Source organism: Lagopus muta, chromosome 8 (assembly GCF_023343835.1).
Source record: "Lagopus muta isolate bLagMut1 chromosome 8, bLagMut1 primary, whole genome shotgun sequence".
NCBI classification, from domain to species: Eukaryota; Metazoa; Chordata; class Aves; order Galliformes; family Phasianidae; genus Lagopus; species Lagopus muta.
In genome coordinates, this window is record NC_064440.1 from 24,248,010 (window position 1) to 24,265,665 (window position 17,656).

A 17,656-nucleotide genomic window follows, 5' to 3' on the forward strand; every position below is an offset into this window, starting at 1 on the left:
TCTCTTCTGTTTTAGTCATCTAAGTCATATCAGTAACTCAGGGATATTTTTTAAATATGATTTTTATCTTGACAGCTGTATTTTCATTGAAAATGCAGCAATGTCTTATCTGTCTGCATCTTCCAATGTAGTGATCTCATTATAAATGAAGTATGTGTATGGTTTTCATTGGTTTTTAAGTGCTGGCAGACGAATTTAGGATCAGTTTTAATGGAAATACTGGTCTTACTCGAGGACCTCCAAGATACATTGCAATAAACCAGCCATGATGAAATGCGGGCAAAGAAAAAAAGAGATCATTCTTACATGCTAGAGCACAAGCTTGTGAACCAGGCTGCTTTGCTTATTAAAAGATTAGCTTAAATCCAATATCAAACAGTTTAAGGTCTGCTTAACTAACTTTACTTAACTCTGCAAGGAAATAAAACTGATTGCTATAGAAACTGGCCAACATCTGTGAGAGGTCAGGAAAGTCATTGTATTTCAGGAAGAACAGCATCCAAGTCTGAAATGGGACACCTCGTTTGTGATAAATGCACACAGCAGGAAGCTGGAAGTGCTCTGTTGCATCTTGCTATTACCTTTGTTTCAGTTGCTTCACCGCATTGTGCTGTGGTGCTAATAACATCTCTGTGTCTTGTATTACGTCTGAAGGCTTTTTTGTGTGTGTGTGCTACCAAATGGTATTTGTCCTAAAGCTTTTGAAGTTCATAAATAACCTGTGCATACCTTGTGCAGGGAGAGTCTTGGGACTAAAAGCCAGTGCAGGTAGGGAAATGTCCACTGTGTGCTGTAGACCTAGTTCAAAAAATGTTCTTGTGTCTGAGGCAACCTAAATTTATCCAAGGCTTGGCTGAAAGGAAGAAAGAATATTGTAAATAGGATCAGAAGTATAGATGTAAGTGGAATTTAAAAAGAAGGGGACGCAGTTGTTAAATATTAATACAGCTTTCTAATGAGGAAAGAAATATCAACTGAAACTAACTGGCTGCCTCTATCCTAGCCAAATTGAGTCTTTATGTTGAAAAAGTATACTTTAGAAAGCCAGAAAGGTCAAGGTTCGTGACATCAAATCATGGATAGTGGCTGGCAGGCCACCTCTGTAATTTCCATGGGAATAAAGAAAATAGAGCAAAGAAAACGCCTGCAACAACTGGGACATAGCTTGAAAAGAACATTAAAAGCCAGATGTCCCAGAAGAATACTTTGGAATTGTAGGGGGAGGCAGATGGGGATGGGGTTTGTCAATTTTTCTAATAAGTCAGTCAACTCCTCGTAGCGAAGAGCCCATTAATGCAATATGGAATAGTTTAGAAGTCAATTAATATTTTGAAACTAAACAACTAGCTTTTTTATTGCAAGGAGATATTAGCTGGAATAAATAAAAATACTTCAGAATGTCACATTTACAAAAAACATGGGTCTGGCATGGATTTTAGTTTATAAGCAGGCATAAGGATCGCTCGCTAAAACTAGGAACTCCAAATACAGCTTAAGAATACAATAGTGGAGAAAAATGTTGCTTTTGAACAAAAGGGCTTGAATTAACATTATAAAATTTAATGAAGTCATGGAGACATTGCCTCAGTAACAGAAAAGAAAGCTATATTAGCTATGCTTCCAATGAGCAAAAGAACAAAACAGCTGTTCAGAACAAAATTTTAATGAAAGAAATAAGTGTCAGTAGAAAATGGTTAGGTTGAGATGAAGGATCTGTGGAAAAAAGATAACTGAATGCAAATTAAAAACAAGAAGATCAAATTAAAAAACAAAAGCATATGTCCCATGGAATTCATCAACAAAGTGATGTGCTGAGTGAAACCTGGGGAATAAGATGTGTGCTACAAAATGCAAATACATCCTCTGCATTGTCAGGATGGATATTGAAATGGCTCAGGAGAGCAGAATGGGAAACTCAGCTGGCCACTGCGTAGCTGTGGATATTTGGAATAAAAATGGAATCAAAAAATTTGGAATATTTGGACTGTAAGTCTGAACTGATGGAGCCTGTGGGCTCGAGGATTCAAGTGAGGAAATAAGTTTTTGTAGGAAAGTTCTTTGTAAAATAAGATGATGCAATCCCAGTGTAGGCATTGCCTTTCTCTTGGTAAATAAGTCTGGAGGTGTGGCTGAAAAATGATTGCCTGTGGGCATGCTTTAGAAACACCTGAGAGGCAAAATGTAGGAAGCTAACAGTACTGGGTGTAGATGACTGAGGTACCTGAGGACATTGGGCGAGGATTTTTTGAGCAAGCGTCCTGCATTTGTCTGACAGCACTGTGCATAGATGTCTTGCATATTCCATCATAGCTCTGCAAGGCTCCTGTAAAGAAACAGCAGCTGTGTGATGGCACCCGTCACTCAGAAGCGGTCTGCAAGTAGTTCTCCACAATCTAGCCCATGCCCTTGTCTTCCCAAAATCTTTGCAAAAACAGGTTCAGCAAAAGCAGGAATGGTTGTAAAGAGCAAGGAAGTTGCACTGTCATGATGGCAAGAAGTCAGTTTCTAATAACAAGCCGTTCAAAGCAAATCGCTTAAAAGTACTCCTATGTGTGCACTCTGAAAAGGATAGGCAATGAAGTAGGAAAGTGAATTGTATGTGAACAGACTTAAATGAGTGCTGTAAGGTAATAATGGGCTATGAAATCTTAAGGACTGAAATACAGTTCTGGGTTCTTTTACAAACACGTGGGGAGGGGACAGGGCTGTGAGCACTCAGCGCGACCCTCTGAGAAATGAGAACCATAGGGAAACTCAGGAACGGTGCCTTAAAACAGACCTGTGGCTGCTTATGGTTGTTACTCTCTCTGAAAACCTGAGTTGAGAGGAGAGCTTTTATACAAATGGGTGATTAAAGGAAAGAGGTAACTAATTTGGGATGAAGAGAATCACTGAAGAAGTTAGTAGTAAAAACAGTTGCTAGAGTGGCTGTTTAATACAACACATTCAACTGGCAGCCAAACTGCTTCCATTTCATGAGTAGGTGACATACTTAATTTCTCAGCACAGAAGTCTGTTTAACACATACCAAGAGAATATCCTAAATGTCATGGTTTTTTATCCACTTTCTTTGCTCACTCACCTAAGGCTGTTATTTTGCTCTTCCTCTGTGGCACTTCAGAAAGTCAGATTCAGATATGCTTCGGATATGTCGATCCAGGTTGAGTAACACCTTATTCTGCAAGAAATGCCATAGAAACTAGTATAAGCCTGATCCTGAACCATTGCAATCCATGGTTATGTTCCTCTCAATTTCAGTGGGGAGAAGCTTAGCCTGAAATGCAGTCCGTGTTAGAGCACGTTCCATCATTTCTTTGCTGTCTGTATTAGTTTGAGAGTAATTTGATACGGTTTGGTATTATTTCTTATACCTAATTGGCATCCTTGCTTTTTCCCTGTGAACTCTGCACATCAGTGTTAGTAGTCAAAACTTTTCCATATTTTGGAGATACTAGAAAAAGGAGCGTGTCTTTGCACGCTATTTTCTTCTCCACAATACTGCATCTTAGCACAGATGTAAGCAAAGTAGGACTTTAAAATAAATGTAATTCAAGGTCATTGGAGAATTGCAAGCTTTCAGATCAGTAGCAGTTATGGTCCATTAACTTTGTAAAGAGCCAACATAGAGCTGAAACTCTTGTTGTACCCTGTTAGGGAAAATTAATTCCTGCTGTCTTAAGAATCTTCACTCTCATCTCTAGGCTTGGAAGAGATTGTATTGTTCTAGTATTTAATAGTTATGTAAATTAGCACTAATTTTGTCACTCAGCACCTGTACAAAATTTTCTACTGGAACAGTTGTTTAAAATATGGCATAAACAAAGCACAAGATACACTGGGATACTGCTCTTTCATGGTGGCTTATTTGGGAAAATCTGAATAAACTACTTGAAGGTGCTGGGGATGTGCCAGAAGTACACCAGCCAAACTTGGTAGGCGCGCGGTCAGTGTTGTATAGTATGCAGGCCACTCTTGTCCAAAAGGATTCATTTAAAGGCTAGAGCAGGCAGTGAGGTGAAGAGTCACGTAAACTGGAAGCTTTTCCTTAAGTCACCACCTTCTCTCTGTGTGCAGAGTAATTGATATCTCTTGCACTTGTAACAGCTGAAAAAACAAAGCAGAACATGCAAACACATTGACTATACAACATACATGGGAAGCAAAAGGAGGTGAGCGTTAACTTTAATAGAAGGTGAATTATCTGCCATCTTTGTTCCACTCCAGATGTAATTCAGGAAGGAGATTGGATCTGTGTTAGATAGCCTGAGACAGCGCGTTGGCAAATGGCAGCCAGTTCCAAGCAAGAAAGGAGAGAGGGCAGTAATGGTGTGAACAAAGCCCAGCCCAGGTTATCAAATAAAACCCAAGCGAACAGGGGTGCTTGGATTTTGAGTGGCTGGATCTTTTCTCCATTTAAAGCAGAAAAAGAGCCTTTGTTTTCCAGGTGAAAGGAAGTACTCTGAGAGCAGTCTGTTGTAGATCATGACAAAATCTGGCAAGCAAAACCAATCTCAGCAAGATTTCACAGTTGAAAATCCATGTGAATGGCTTTTTGCTTGGATCTAGGTGTTAGTGTGCTGTTGTACATATCCATGTGCCACCAGGCTTTGGTCCCTCACTTAGCATTTGTATTATGAATTTTGAATCAGTCTGCGATGCTGTGCTTTAAAGAAAAGAAATATTTCTTTCCTGAGAACAGAGCAGTCTTCAGTACAAAAAGGATGCGTTATTAGAAGACCGTTTTTATTGTCACGTTGTTCCTTTCATTTTATTTTCTTAGGGAGGTCATAGCAGTGTGCTCTTGAACTGAAATCAGCCACCCAAAACAGTAGCTGTGACAAAATGAATAGAAGAAAGGACATACTAACAGTCTTTCTTCCAAAGACCGGTAACAGCAAACATGCTTTACATTCAGCAATTACACATTTCCAAAATGATCTAAAAGCTTTAAGGACAGTTCTCCCTACCTGCCTGACTCCATGCAGGGAGTCCTCTAGTTAACATTTTAGAGTTCTCTAGAGGCACTGGGGTTTCTCATTGACTGAGGTGTTGGGCTGAATGTGAGCACGTTTCGGTAAGGAGCCCCACACAGCTTGGCGTGCTGCTCCCCTGCAGCACAGCATGGCTGTGCCAGTGCTGAGAGCTGTGCCGTGCTGACCCACTGGCTGCCTCTGCATCACAGCACAGGGTGGCACAGCAGAGCGGCTGGGAATGAAAGTGGATTTCAGAAGGAAAAAAAAAAAAAAGCCAATTCAATTAGTCAGTTGAAATTGAGTTGGGGTTTACAACTTGGATTTTTAGGCTGGGATCCATCAGAGCACTTAAGCACCTGCTTTAACATGAACACATTTTGCTTTTCAATAACAAGCATTTGCCTGGCTATCAGAGGCCTCCAGGAAACCTGGACTTAAATGCGTATTGTGAAGCAGGGGAAAGATGGGAGACAGTCAGGGATACTTAAATAAATTTTGTTTTTTCTCTCCCTGAGCTTTCTGTGGTTTAAATAATGCCTCCCTAATGTTACTTTAATGTGCTGGCTTTTGTTAAATATCCTGTACGTAATATCAAAAGAAGGTCATTTAATGAGTAATATGACTTCTTCTCTGAAGAGACTGGTTACTGATCTTAACTTGGAATCTCTTTAGTATTGTTGAAGGAAATAACAACCTGAATGTCATTTTAGTTTGATTTCTTTGTGTGAAGGGCTGACAGCTCTCCCTTCTCTCCCATCACCAAACATCTAAAGAGAGCTCTGTTACTGAGAGATTACTGCACTGGTTCTTGGTCCTACAGAGATTTCATCAGAAGTGTTTAGTTCTTAGCAGACAATGGAAAACGTTCTGCTGTCTCTCATTGCACTTCTTTGAACGCAGTCTAAAAATATAAATGGAAATTATAAATACATCTGTAATGGTGGGTCCCAGCTGAAATCACTTTAATCCCAACCTGGGGAAAAAAATCAGCACAGAGCCCTTAACCCTGGTCTTTTCCTCCGTCGACATTTCACCGTCAGTTGTACTAGTAGTACATTCCACGAGTTGTATAAGTTTGTCAAGGAACTGTAGCATACAGAGGCCATTTTGTATCCATTGCAAGATACTGCTGCTTTCTGCTTTTCTGATTTAAACGCTGAAATGTTCGTCTTGAGCATCACGTTATATTATAGCTGCCTCATGTGATGCAAAATTCCTCCCCTTTACTTTTTGATCATTAAAAAAAGGGGACCTTTTAAAGGCTGCAAAGTTCTTATCTTGCAGATGGCACAGAATTAAAGAAAGTTCTGTTTTACTGGAATTCAAATTTCACATGTGTTTGTGAAAGAGGAACCCAAGTCAGTGTTGTGGATTTAATGCTGAGGTTTGGAAAAGGCATCATTCTCAGCTCACCACAGGACCCTCTCTTACATTGTGCTTTTTGGCCATGGGATTCAAAGAGAGGTCTGTCAAGGTTAAATAACAGATTTGTTGTTTTTTCATATCACCATCTGTGAGTACCTACCTGCCACGAGGTGTTTTGTGCTTCTGAAGCCTGCACCTTTCTGCAAACCTGCACTAAACAACTATAGTTGTGTGAGTGAGTTTTGGGGAGGAGGGGCCTCTGGTCTGCTTTAAGGCCTGCACAAGCTGTTAATTGTCCACTGATTGCAGCTTTGTCCAAAGCACCTGGTTCTGCAGGATGCTGCGGCGGAGGGCACACTGCTACCATGCCCCAGCTGTCAGGTTACTAATCGTTGATGTTACATCCATGTACGTGGTGGGCCATTCCTCTAGCAGAATGCCTTGTTTCTTTGTAATTGCATATAATTACCTCTCTCCAGATCGTGAGCGCTCAGAAAGCGGGAAATAAAATAATTGTGTTGGCCTTTCTTTTATCTGGATACTTAAAAGAGAGAATCTAAAAGGAATGTTTCCATGGGGAGTGAGGCTTTTCAGCAACCCGTGTCCAGCACTCAGCTATTTCTTTGCTATCTAGGGCTTTCAGACCTTAACTTCCTGACTTCATTCCAGGATACAGATGTCTCATTCTCTCCCTGCCCTCTCCTCCCCCTTTAGATACCATTTTCCTATACAAGAGCCTAATCCAAAGCTCACTGAAATGCTTCCATTGACATCCAGAAGCTTTGGCTGAGCCTGGATGAGGCTGGGGCACCAAGTTCCACGCAGCATTGTGCTATCCCCTCTTCTGTCTGCTATCTGGGCACAGCACAGATTGCTTTTCACCTTTCCTTCCTGCTGCAAAGTGCACTGATGTTTTTTTTATGAACATGCCACTTCAAATCTATCACATCACACAATCTGAAAATAGTTAGAATTATATTGTAGTAGTGACCTTTATTGTTCATTAGTGAATCAGCAGCCTAGCTTACTGTGGCTTTAAATGAGCTATATAAATTGGTTGTTATTTTCGATGATGATTCCCTTGATTTGAACATACCCGAGCAAAGATAATTGTTTGATTGATTCATTATGTAAAGATTTGTTTCAAGTTAGAGGGTATTTTTATTTAATTTAAAAGAAATTTCCAGGCAAATTGAGACACACTGTCTTTAGGCATGTCTGGAATCTTTGCCAGGTTCTTACCAGGCTCAAATAGAGAGGTTCCACTCTCTTTTACTTTCTGATGCCCCACAGTAGCTTTGCTGGGGGAAAGGGAGAGGTGCCTGGGAGTCTCTCTCTGGGTGTGGGGGTGTCATCATCATCTGCATTGAAGTTGATGATGGTATCATCACTTGCACATAGGGCTCTACTGCATGTAGTTGTTTTTTTGCCACATTTAAAGGAAACCAAGGCTAACACAAAGTGGTGTTTTTTAAAGCCTCTCTTTATCACAGTAGTGGCTTGATCCCATCCTTCAATGGCTATGCTGTCACTTTTGTGAGGTATCACTAATTCTCAGCTATTGGCATTGGGTTCCCATTACTTAGAGAGGTGGAGTTGCAGTGCATGTTTAAAGCCTGTTTTTCTGTCCTCTGCAGTGTGCTCACTCTTCCAGCTTCATCATCCTGATGTCTTCTGTCCTAGGTACATGACTAAGCTGTTAGAACTGTTGCCAGAGGCTGTGGTTGCTCTCTCTAGGAGGTTGCTGTGCTCCAAGAGCTTTACTGTTGCAAATCTTATTTTGTCATCTGGCATACAGTATGGCTTGCAGATGGCACAGAAGAAATTTGTTTAGAAGTTGCTTATCTCTATTACAAGTGTTGGGGGCTGCATAAATCTGGTATATTGAAGACTGCACCAGTTTGCAAAGAGCAAAGGATGCTGCGCCCAGGAACCATGCAAATAAGTCCTGCTGAGTACATGATGCTGCCTCAGACAGGAGCACCACATGGAAAAAATCACACAAGTCTGCTGATGTCCTGTTATCTTCCCTAGTTGATAGCATTGCCAGGACTTTTACTGCTGGAGAGGAAAGCAAAGAAGAGAAGAGTTGCCAGGCCAGGAGTGAAGGACACAGCTGGTATTGTTGGATAGGAGAGCATGCAGAAGGAACTACTGCAGGGAAGGAAGGGGAAGGGAGCAGTTACAGCAGTGTATGTGGTAGCAGTGCCATGTGTGCATCTCATCCACAAGCAGCTACTCTACAGGGAGTGCTGACAGGCTGGTTGGGGAACCAAGCAGACTCACAGCTGAGTCTCACCTCTCTACTTCTCTGACCAGGATCTGATGTGCCAACCCCTCCTAATCTGAACAAGTCAACAGCCTGGCCCAGGCTTCCATCTAAGAGAATGGTGAGGGCTTTGTAAATAGAGGAAACAATTGAATGATAAGTTCACACTTCAGCACGCTGCTTAACAACCTGATAACAGTTAATTGCATACAGTATTTTTAAATGCAGCAACAGGCAGATAACTCATGCAGAGATGGAACACAGACACTGGGCCTTACCACTGAAGGTTAACCTCTTACTGCCCACATCCCTAAAGAGGCCTGCAGCCTGCAGCACCCGCTTCTCGCCAGCTTTGAACATTCACTGGCCAGCAGTGACTCAGGGACATCCCCAGGGCTTTTCCTCAGCAACAGGTGAGCACAGAGCTGGAACAAGCCGCTCTTAGCCCATGGCACTTGCAGAGCCCCTCTTTGAGCAACCCGTGTCCTGGTGGGCAGGGAGCACAGGGCGGTAAAACATAGGATGTCTTCACCACAGCAGCAGGTAGCGTGTGTCCAGTCAGCAGTTGCTGTGCTGGCTGCAGCTGCACTGATGTTAGTGTAACAGTAGAAGCTCTTAAGGAAGAAGCCAGCATAAACACAGCTGGAAGGGGCTGCAGTCACAGGGCGCTCGAGGCCGTCTGCGTGTCTCAGCAGCTGCAGGCAGTGCTACTGCTCCCTGGGCACCGGGTGGGACGTTTCCGTCTCTCCCAGCCCTGTGGGATTCGGGGGTTTGACCCTTGTTATTTAAAGCTCAACTTCAGGACGTCTGCTGTCAGAGCGCCTGCAAAGTTTGTGACTTAATGCAAGTCTAATTAACTGATTTGCCTATCCAAACCTGGAGATTTACACACTTTGGTAGAGGCAGCTGTAAAGTTCTAACTTCAGCTGTTTATCATGCCCTGAGCCTTTAAATCTCAATTATTAAAGGTGGTGTTTAATGGCTGGCTGGAAAAGGGGTGGTTACCAGAGTGTTAATGGAGTGCTGTGAGCCAGGAAATCTATAATCTAATGCCTGTATAGAAATGAATGGCTCTAACAAAAGCGAATATAAGGGAAGGGGGGTGGGGAGGCTGTATTTACTGGCTGCTTGTGCTGTTTAGGAGCAAATCAATACGTGAGCAGTAGGGGAACAATGGGGATTGAAATACTGCCTGAAGAAACCAATAAGAGCTGCTTGTTTTTGAGGTCCCCCTTTCCCCCCGAAAGCAGGATCTTTCTTCTTAGATGTTGAACATCGCTTTACTGCGAAGCAGGAAGAAGAGAATAGCATATCCCAGCGAGTTTCAACAGAATGTCTGCACCTAGAAACAAAATGAAACAGAGGGAAAAATAACCAGCTACAGTCAGTTTCAAAAATCATTTCCTTCTTTTATTGAAGCATGATTTTACTACCCAGTTTGTGCCATCGGAGGCAGAATTGACAGCCATGCTTCATCATGGCAATGGGAGAAAACGCTGCAAGGAATGCTTTAATTTAAATGAGAGATGCTTAAAAAAAAAGGAGAAGAAAAAGCCTGAATGCTTGATAATAACATTAATAACCAGTTCTTACGGGTTTTTACTAGCCCACTAAAGATCAGGCAGCATGTTAAGATCCCAGCAGCTGAATAGTAAAGCCCCAGACCAAGGTTGTTATTACTTAGGAAGATTCTTTTAAATGACTTTTGTTATTTGTTGAAAATCATTTTAACAGCACAGCTGAATGATCGCCATGCTTTTAAATTCATTCCAAGTGAAAAATGAGAACAGGATAGAATTTGGTTTTATCTGTCTTTGAATGCAGTTTACAAAATGTCCTGGGTAGCAGCAGTCATCAACAGGATGGGCTGACGGAGGAGGCTTCCTTGTGAAGGGGCTCTCCTGGGCCTTTAATTTTTACTCCGATAGCCTCCAAAAAAGCGGAGTCCTGCAGAAGAGCTTAGGGTGAGGTGAAGAGGTCTAGGATGTGTCTGGGCTCTTGCACTGCTGTGCTGTGCTAGTGGAGGAGTCTCACCTCTCAGTGCATAGCTGCCTTGCCATTGGTTGTCTGCTTTTTTGGGACAATAGCTCTTCTTGTGGCTCTTCTCATGGCAGGGTTAGCAGTTCCCCACATCCATTGGAGCTAATGTACAGTAACGCATCATAAATGTACCTTAAGAGAGATTTCATTAGAGCATCTCACCCTGGTGATGGCAGTTCTGCACCTGTTTGGTGCTTCTTTGTATTGGTTTGTCTGCACCAAGATACAGAACATTTGAGAAACCTAAAGTATTTGCTTCTCTTGCTGGCTTAAGACCCTTAGAAAGCTTTCTCCCCTCCGTTGCAGCTTGGTCTGCATCGTTTCAGAAATCCAGCACCAGAGACCAAAGGCCAAGAACTAGTTTAGTTTGTAGCAAGAACTTTCGGCCTCTGCTGATCTGCAAAACAAAAGACCAAAGAGACCAAAATCTCGTCCAGGTCTCTCCCCAACAGAGCGTGGGGGTTCCTGAGCAACAAGCATGACTGCTTAGCATTGAGAGTAGGTTACCAATGCCAAGAGGTTAATGACTCGCACAGTATTATGTTGTGTTGAATAATGAGTAACATATGAAATGAGACATGTTGTAATGACTTGCTGCTTAAAGTACCAATCTCCTAAACATCCCCTTAAGCTTGAAGAGGTCACAGAATAGCGATGTCTTGCTCAATAGGTGCTGCTTTATTTTATCCCTCCCGATAGAAGAGATGTGCCATGCCTGAGAGCTTACAAACAAAACAAGTGGTATACTGAGTAGGAAGGATTATTGGTCTGTTTGTTTTGAATGGTTATTGGGCATTTATAGAGCACCGGCGAGGGTATTCGGGTTTTGTTGCTGTTGATTTGAGTTCTTTAATCCTGATTATCACGGTTCCCATATTTGTCGGTTGGATTTAGGGAAGAAAAGAAAGGAGAGCTTTGCCTGCAGGATGGGATTCTCAAAAGCTGGTCAGATCTTCTGTGGAAAATAAACTAACGCTGGAGCAAAGGAGCAGAGGAGCAACATGGCTTTGTTAGTGACGGGAGGGGGTTTAATTAAATGGCATTCTAAACTGTGATGTTAACCAATCTGTGGCATAGTCTGCTCCCTTGGGGATTTAGAACAGTTAGTTTGCTTGTGTGCAAAATAAACTGTTGATGCTGTCATAAGAAACTTTAGTAATCTTACAACAAAGTATAAAACCTGTCAGACTACTGTTTGCCTATTTTGCAGTTGTTTCTGCAATATACTCATCTGTATGGAAAGCTGGTGTCTGACTAAGCTTTGTGCTTGGTCCTGAATATAAAGAGTGGAACATCTGTATATCTCCAATTCCCAGTAACTGCCCAGGGAGCTGCTGGGTCCAACACCTCTCAGAATCTTGCCCTCTGCACATAAAAAAGAAGTCTGTTATTCAGTCACTTCAGGGCTAGACTTCAAGTGGAGTAATACAAACATGTCTGTACACTTGCATTCCAGGACTGTGGTGCTTTTACTGCTTGTTTCCAAATATTCAAAGCCACAGTACTGTAGAGAGATATGAGCTGTGCACATAAGTTCTTATGTTCCAGCCAGTCAATACCACTGTTAAACTTGGCAAAATCTCTGCAGACAAGGGTAGAGCATCAGGCTGGAATTGCATCTGAAATATGCTTTTACTTGAATTTCAAACAAACTTATATGGATCTTTACTTCTCCAAATCCAAAACAAATACAATTCCTTTAAAAAGGAGAGAATTTTCTGCTCTTTTTTTTCTCCCAGTAATGCGGATCATGAAATGATCATTATTTTTATGGGACTGCAAAGCCTATAGAAGTCAAAGCTATGTAACATACATTGCAGAGCGTTCTGCTAATCCTGTCCAACCACAGTCGTGCCTGGCCCAGGGATGAGGGTCTGGTAACTGGAAACTCGACACTGAAGGAATTCCAAACACAGTCCTCAAACTAAAAACAGCTCTCTCCACATGGCATGTGTTACATGAGAGCCAGGGATTGTGCTCGTTTATGTTATCTGATTTTTTAGCCTTGCGTTGTCGATGAAAGAGCAGGAGAAGAAAGCACCTCCACCAGCTCAGCCCATAAATAATCTGTGTGTGGTGTGTTTGAGGTTAGCATGGCAGTGCTAGGCATCTGCCTTGTGCTGAGAAGAGCAAGCCGCTCTCTCAGACAGCAGCCACAGAGCATTTCCTTCTGCTGTGGATTCTTCCCAGTGCTAAGATACCAAATCTGATTTCCTGTGGCTTTTTAAATGCAAAATCCATCATCGGCTATGGGAAATACTGGTCTGAAGCAGCAAATATTAGTTATAGGAGTATATCACCTGTTAAGATGTAGAGAGAAACTTCACTGAAGCTCAGAAGTATGCGGCAGTTTTTTTGCAACCTGTGATGACTCTTTGTATTTTTATTAGTTATATGCACACTGAATATTAAGCAACAGGACTTCTCAGTGCCACAAACAGCACTGCAGCATCTTTAATGCTGTATGTGGAAGGGGGAAGGACTGCATGGTCTTTTCAGTCGGTTGTTTTTAGCATCCGTTGAGAAGAGCTGTATAAAGACACAGTAATGCATTTGATACTATCAAATTGTTTGTCTGCATAATTTACTTCTTACATCTACTCCTTTTTTCTTTAAAAGTAGACCCTCCTGGCTGAGAACAAACAACATGCAATCATGATGCATACAATAGAGTTCTTCAGTAAGAATCTGGACACAGATAGGACCTTGTTGCTTTCTGCTCTTCTTTAATCACAGCCTGAGCTGTGAAGCCATCACCCAGAGTCTCTGTATGTCTTGCTTAGACATGAAAGAGACTGCAGCCAAATGTGGGCTTTCCGTTTGCCACTTAGTCTGTGGCTCTCTTTGAAGTTTATTTTGAGAAGTACTCCCTGACAAAGTAAGAAAGCAGTTTTTCATGTGAGATTATATCCCTTGCAAAATATTCGTTCAGCAGCTAGACGGAGGCAGTGATGTAAGAAGGGAGCATTCCCTTCCTTGCTTTTTACCAGGTACTAAGAGTGTGACCTCTGTGATTCTCCCTATAGAACAGAGGCAAGAAAAACTCTTTTGTCATGATGAAATCCAAACCCCCGACATGATGGGGCACAGCATGAACAGCCAGATTGTCTTTTTGCTTTCCTTTGCTTTGAGATAACCCAAGCATGTGTCTTTGTGGCTTATGTTAAAGGTGACCTGCAAATGGGGGTCAACATTGAAACATGGTAAACTTGAAATGAAATGTGCTTTTTTTTTTTTTTTAAACATTAGGTATTTAGGCCAGTCTACCCTGTGAGACTCTTGGCAGCTGAAGTATTACTGAAATGGGTTCTTCAAAAAAATGGAGCTGCAGAAAGCAAAAGCTGTTTTAGTTGTTTTTTTGAAACTTACAGATACCCATTTGACTTCAATGACTAAATAACATTTTGAGTAAAAGAAGCCCCTCCTATGTATTCTGAGTCCTTTCATTCTGTTTTAAATAATCCCAGAGGCTCTCAAAAATTCTGCAGCAAAGCCAGAATATATTAGATCTTACATGCTTTGTGCTTGGAAGGTAAATAAAGTGGAGAAAGAAAAGCAATTTCAGACGTTAATTGTCATAGAGGAAATAACAACAGGTACTGTTAATTGCACGTCATCACAGGTTACCTGAGTTACTTGGCAAAGCTGCTTTGTGCTCTTAACTCTCGAAATGGATCACAGCTCTTACCTGGTCAAGTATGTGGAAGATAAACCAATAGGGCTGCTAACCAGCACATGAAATGATATGGCCAAACATAATTGCTGCTATCTGCAGTTTGTGTGATCTGTGCTTTTACTTCACAAGGTATGATTTCCTTGTGACAAACATAGTAAAGGGCATCTTGCCAATGACATAGGGAAGGTATTTCCCATTAGTTTTGCTCCTTTCTTGAAGTTGGTGCTTCTGCCTGCCTGCCTTCCTCTGCTTCCTCTGCCTAGCCTCTGCTTTTAGACTCACACAGTTGAAGCATCTTCCATTGAAGGGCAGCAGAACTGAACTATCAGCAAAAACACTTTTAGAGCTTTGAGATCAGCTCCTTCCCAGCTTGTTGTGTCAGCTTCCCTGCCTTCTTCCTGCCATTAATTTCACTGGATCCACAGGTCAAGCAACTGGCCAAAAATCTGGAAAACAGCTGAGGGTCAGAGCAGCTCCTACTCAGCACGCCCTGTCAGAGGGCACACTCCGGGCCTGGTCCTTTTGAGTGGCTGGACCTGCTTGACCCAATTTGTGGATTTTTGATCACTCCCATGGGTCACTGATTTTCCACTTGAGGTTATTGGTTTGACCTCCAAACCATGGGTCAGTTGGGAGGTGTGATGCAGCCCTGTGAACTCTGAACTCATCAGGAGCCTACAAAAACAGCAGCAAAGGGAAGAGGAATTTCATTAAGGCCTCTTCGGAGGTGGCAGTGTCTGCCGAAAGGAAAGGCGGGGGTTGTTTTGGCTCTTGAGGAAACAAGCATAGCATCTACAAGGGGCTGCCAAGAAGAAAGTGTTTTGCTTGGTTGTTACGGCGATTACTTTAAAGGCAAACAACAGCATATACCTTTACACCATGAGCTATCAAGCAAAAATGGCGTTGGTTCAGAGGGGCCCTGCTTGTTCTGCTTAGAACTGCTCCCAGCCTCCCAGACTTGCTCCTAATGGTGACAGCATTGCTATAGCTAGGCTTTGGCATCTGTATGTGTTTCTTCTTCCTCAAGAAGACTGATGGCTAATTTGAAACACTTGGGAAGGGAAGGGCTGTTCTTTCCTGTATCTGAAGACGTGTGAGGTGGAAGTTCACGGCAGAGACTCCTGAGGCTGGTGGTTTGTGCTGTGAGCAGCTCCCTAAAAGCAGACTGCAGCAAGCACAGCTGATAGGTGGGGAAGAATGGATCCTTAGGAAATAAATCAGTTTCAACATGCTGTGCTGGTCATAAAGAGGAAGAAAAGCAAAACACCATCTTCGGTAGCACATGCCCTTGCATGCCCAACACCCACTTGAGTCACTGGGGAAATGAGCTGCAGAGGGTGGGACAGTCATGAGGATATCCTTCATGAAATTTCCCCTGGTCATGCTGTTCAGGAGCTGGCTCGGGGGCAGAGTTACCAGAGTTGCCTGAGCTTTTGCTCACAAGATAGTTCCAGTAATCATTGGTTGGATCACTGGTAATGTTATTGTCAAGGCTATCAAAACAAAACAAAACAAAAAACAACTTGCATGCCACGTTCTAGGGCTTTCCATGCCAACTGGATTTGAGCCTTGTCTCTTAGCACAACCCCTCCTCCAGGTGCTATCCCAAATTCTGAGGAATACACTCCAAAATTACAGCAGATCTGGGTGTTTGAGAGGAGAGAGATAGTCTGAAAGAAAACAGTTTACATATTTCTGTATTTTCAAGAAAGATTATGTCTTTCATACACGGTCCTCTGCAGTCTACCTACACAACAAAGGGTGGTGTAAGTGTACGAATGGTGGATTTTGTTTTATAGCATAGCACAGAAAACCCAATGGCATGAGCTCAAGCTGCTGGATATATGCTTCATGTCTCTGGCACACTTGTACCCTGGTACATCTTCGCTGCACAATCCCAGGTCAAAGCTGCCTGCATGTTCTACCCTGGGCACTTTCTTCCAGAACTTTCCTGCCTGAGCCTTCCTGGCAGTGGCCCTGCTGGGAGCTGAGCAGCTTGCTGGATTGCAAAGCACATCTCACTCTGCTGCCACATCCAGGCCTGCCCTGCGAGCTGAGGGATGACTTGTGCTGGAGGCTTAGAAGATGCTGTGGCTCAGTCCTGTTTTCCGCAGTCATTTTGGTACTAACTAATCTTGATTTTGTTATTTTTGAGTAATTCACTGTAGTAGTTAGATCTAAGTCCAAAAGCTGCCTGGCTCCTTAGTGAATTCTAGGTCAAGTTCCAGGTTCAGTCCCTTCTTAATGTGATCCACAAGAGCTTGGTTGATTACAGCTGCTGATGAGAACATCTTTTCAGATCTAATAAACAGGATCTTGAGCATTACCCTTAATTAAAAGGTGATGGCTGTAGGTTTGACGTTTGTTCCTCTTGGTTTGCTGCTTGACACAAAGCAGTTCTGAACATCGCAGAAGCCTTTTGTGATTGGAAGCGCATTTTTATGTACAGAAGAATTAACAGCTGAGTGGGATGGCACTGACTAGCAAACAAGCCTTCATATGGAAACACGTGGAGCAAATCTTTGGGCTGCTGTAGAAATTAGGCTTGTTGCAAGGCGTAGGTGTGTGAGCAGAGATAGCAGTTGTCTCAACACATGCGGCTAAGAGTCCTTTTAGTATCTCAGAGGGTGGCTTCAGGCCCTTCAGCACTTTGTCTGGACTGTCTCACAAAGAGAGAGAGGAAAAAAGAGTCAGGAGTGCCTGTCTTTTATAACATTCTGTTTTTAAAGCAAAAAGTCTCTGGGGAGCATGGGGTCCTAAAAGTCCAAGGCCTGGAATTCTTCCTTTTGCTCTTTCCATTTTAAACAGGAAACATTTGCACTAAGTTATTCCACGGAGAGAATTGTAGGTTCATTTCAAGGCAGATAATGTTTGTTCATTGCCTGTGTCCATGATTTACCCCATGGGCTTAAACGAGTGCAGCAGAAAACCACATGTTTTGTTTTACTTCATGCAAAACAAGTTCCAGTGGAGTCTGGAAGCCCAGATTAAGTAGGGGAGGCAAGCTTGTAAAATCTGTGTGTGAACAAAAGAGAGGCATTGATGAATTGTGAGCACCTGATCTGCTGTACCAAGATGATGACTTTTTAAATAAATCTATGGTAAGACTGTTTAAACAGTTCATGAGTTTAGTCCCAAACCCACAGAGCAGGTGTAATTGATTTATACTTTCGGCCCCTGTTTTGGGTCAAAACCCTGCCATCTTCCTTCAGCTCACACTTGCAGAGGGGCTGCCTGTACAGTCAATGGGAGGTTTTGCCAAAGTGCAAAGGCATTTGCAATCAGACTGGCAAAACCTCCTGATTGAGCTGAACTTTTGTGGGTGCTCTGGTT

At 42.5% G+C, this 17,656-nt stretch overlaps 1 protein-coding gene across 4 annotated transcripts in view; it reads left to right on the plus strand.

Moving 5' to 3' along the window:
* PARD3B (par-3 family cell polarity regulator beta) overlaps positions 1-17,656 on the plus strand; it is a 370,506-nt gene that overhangs the window by 347,449 nt on the left and 5,401 nt on the right. The gene's annotated exons all lie outside the window — the stretch shown is intronic.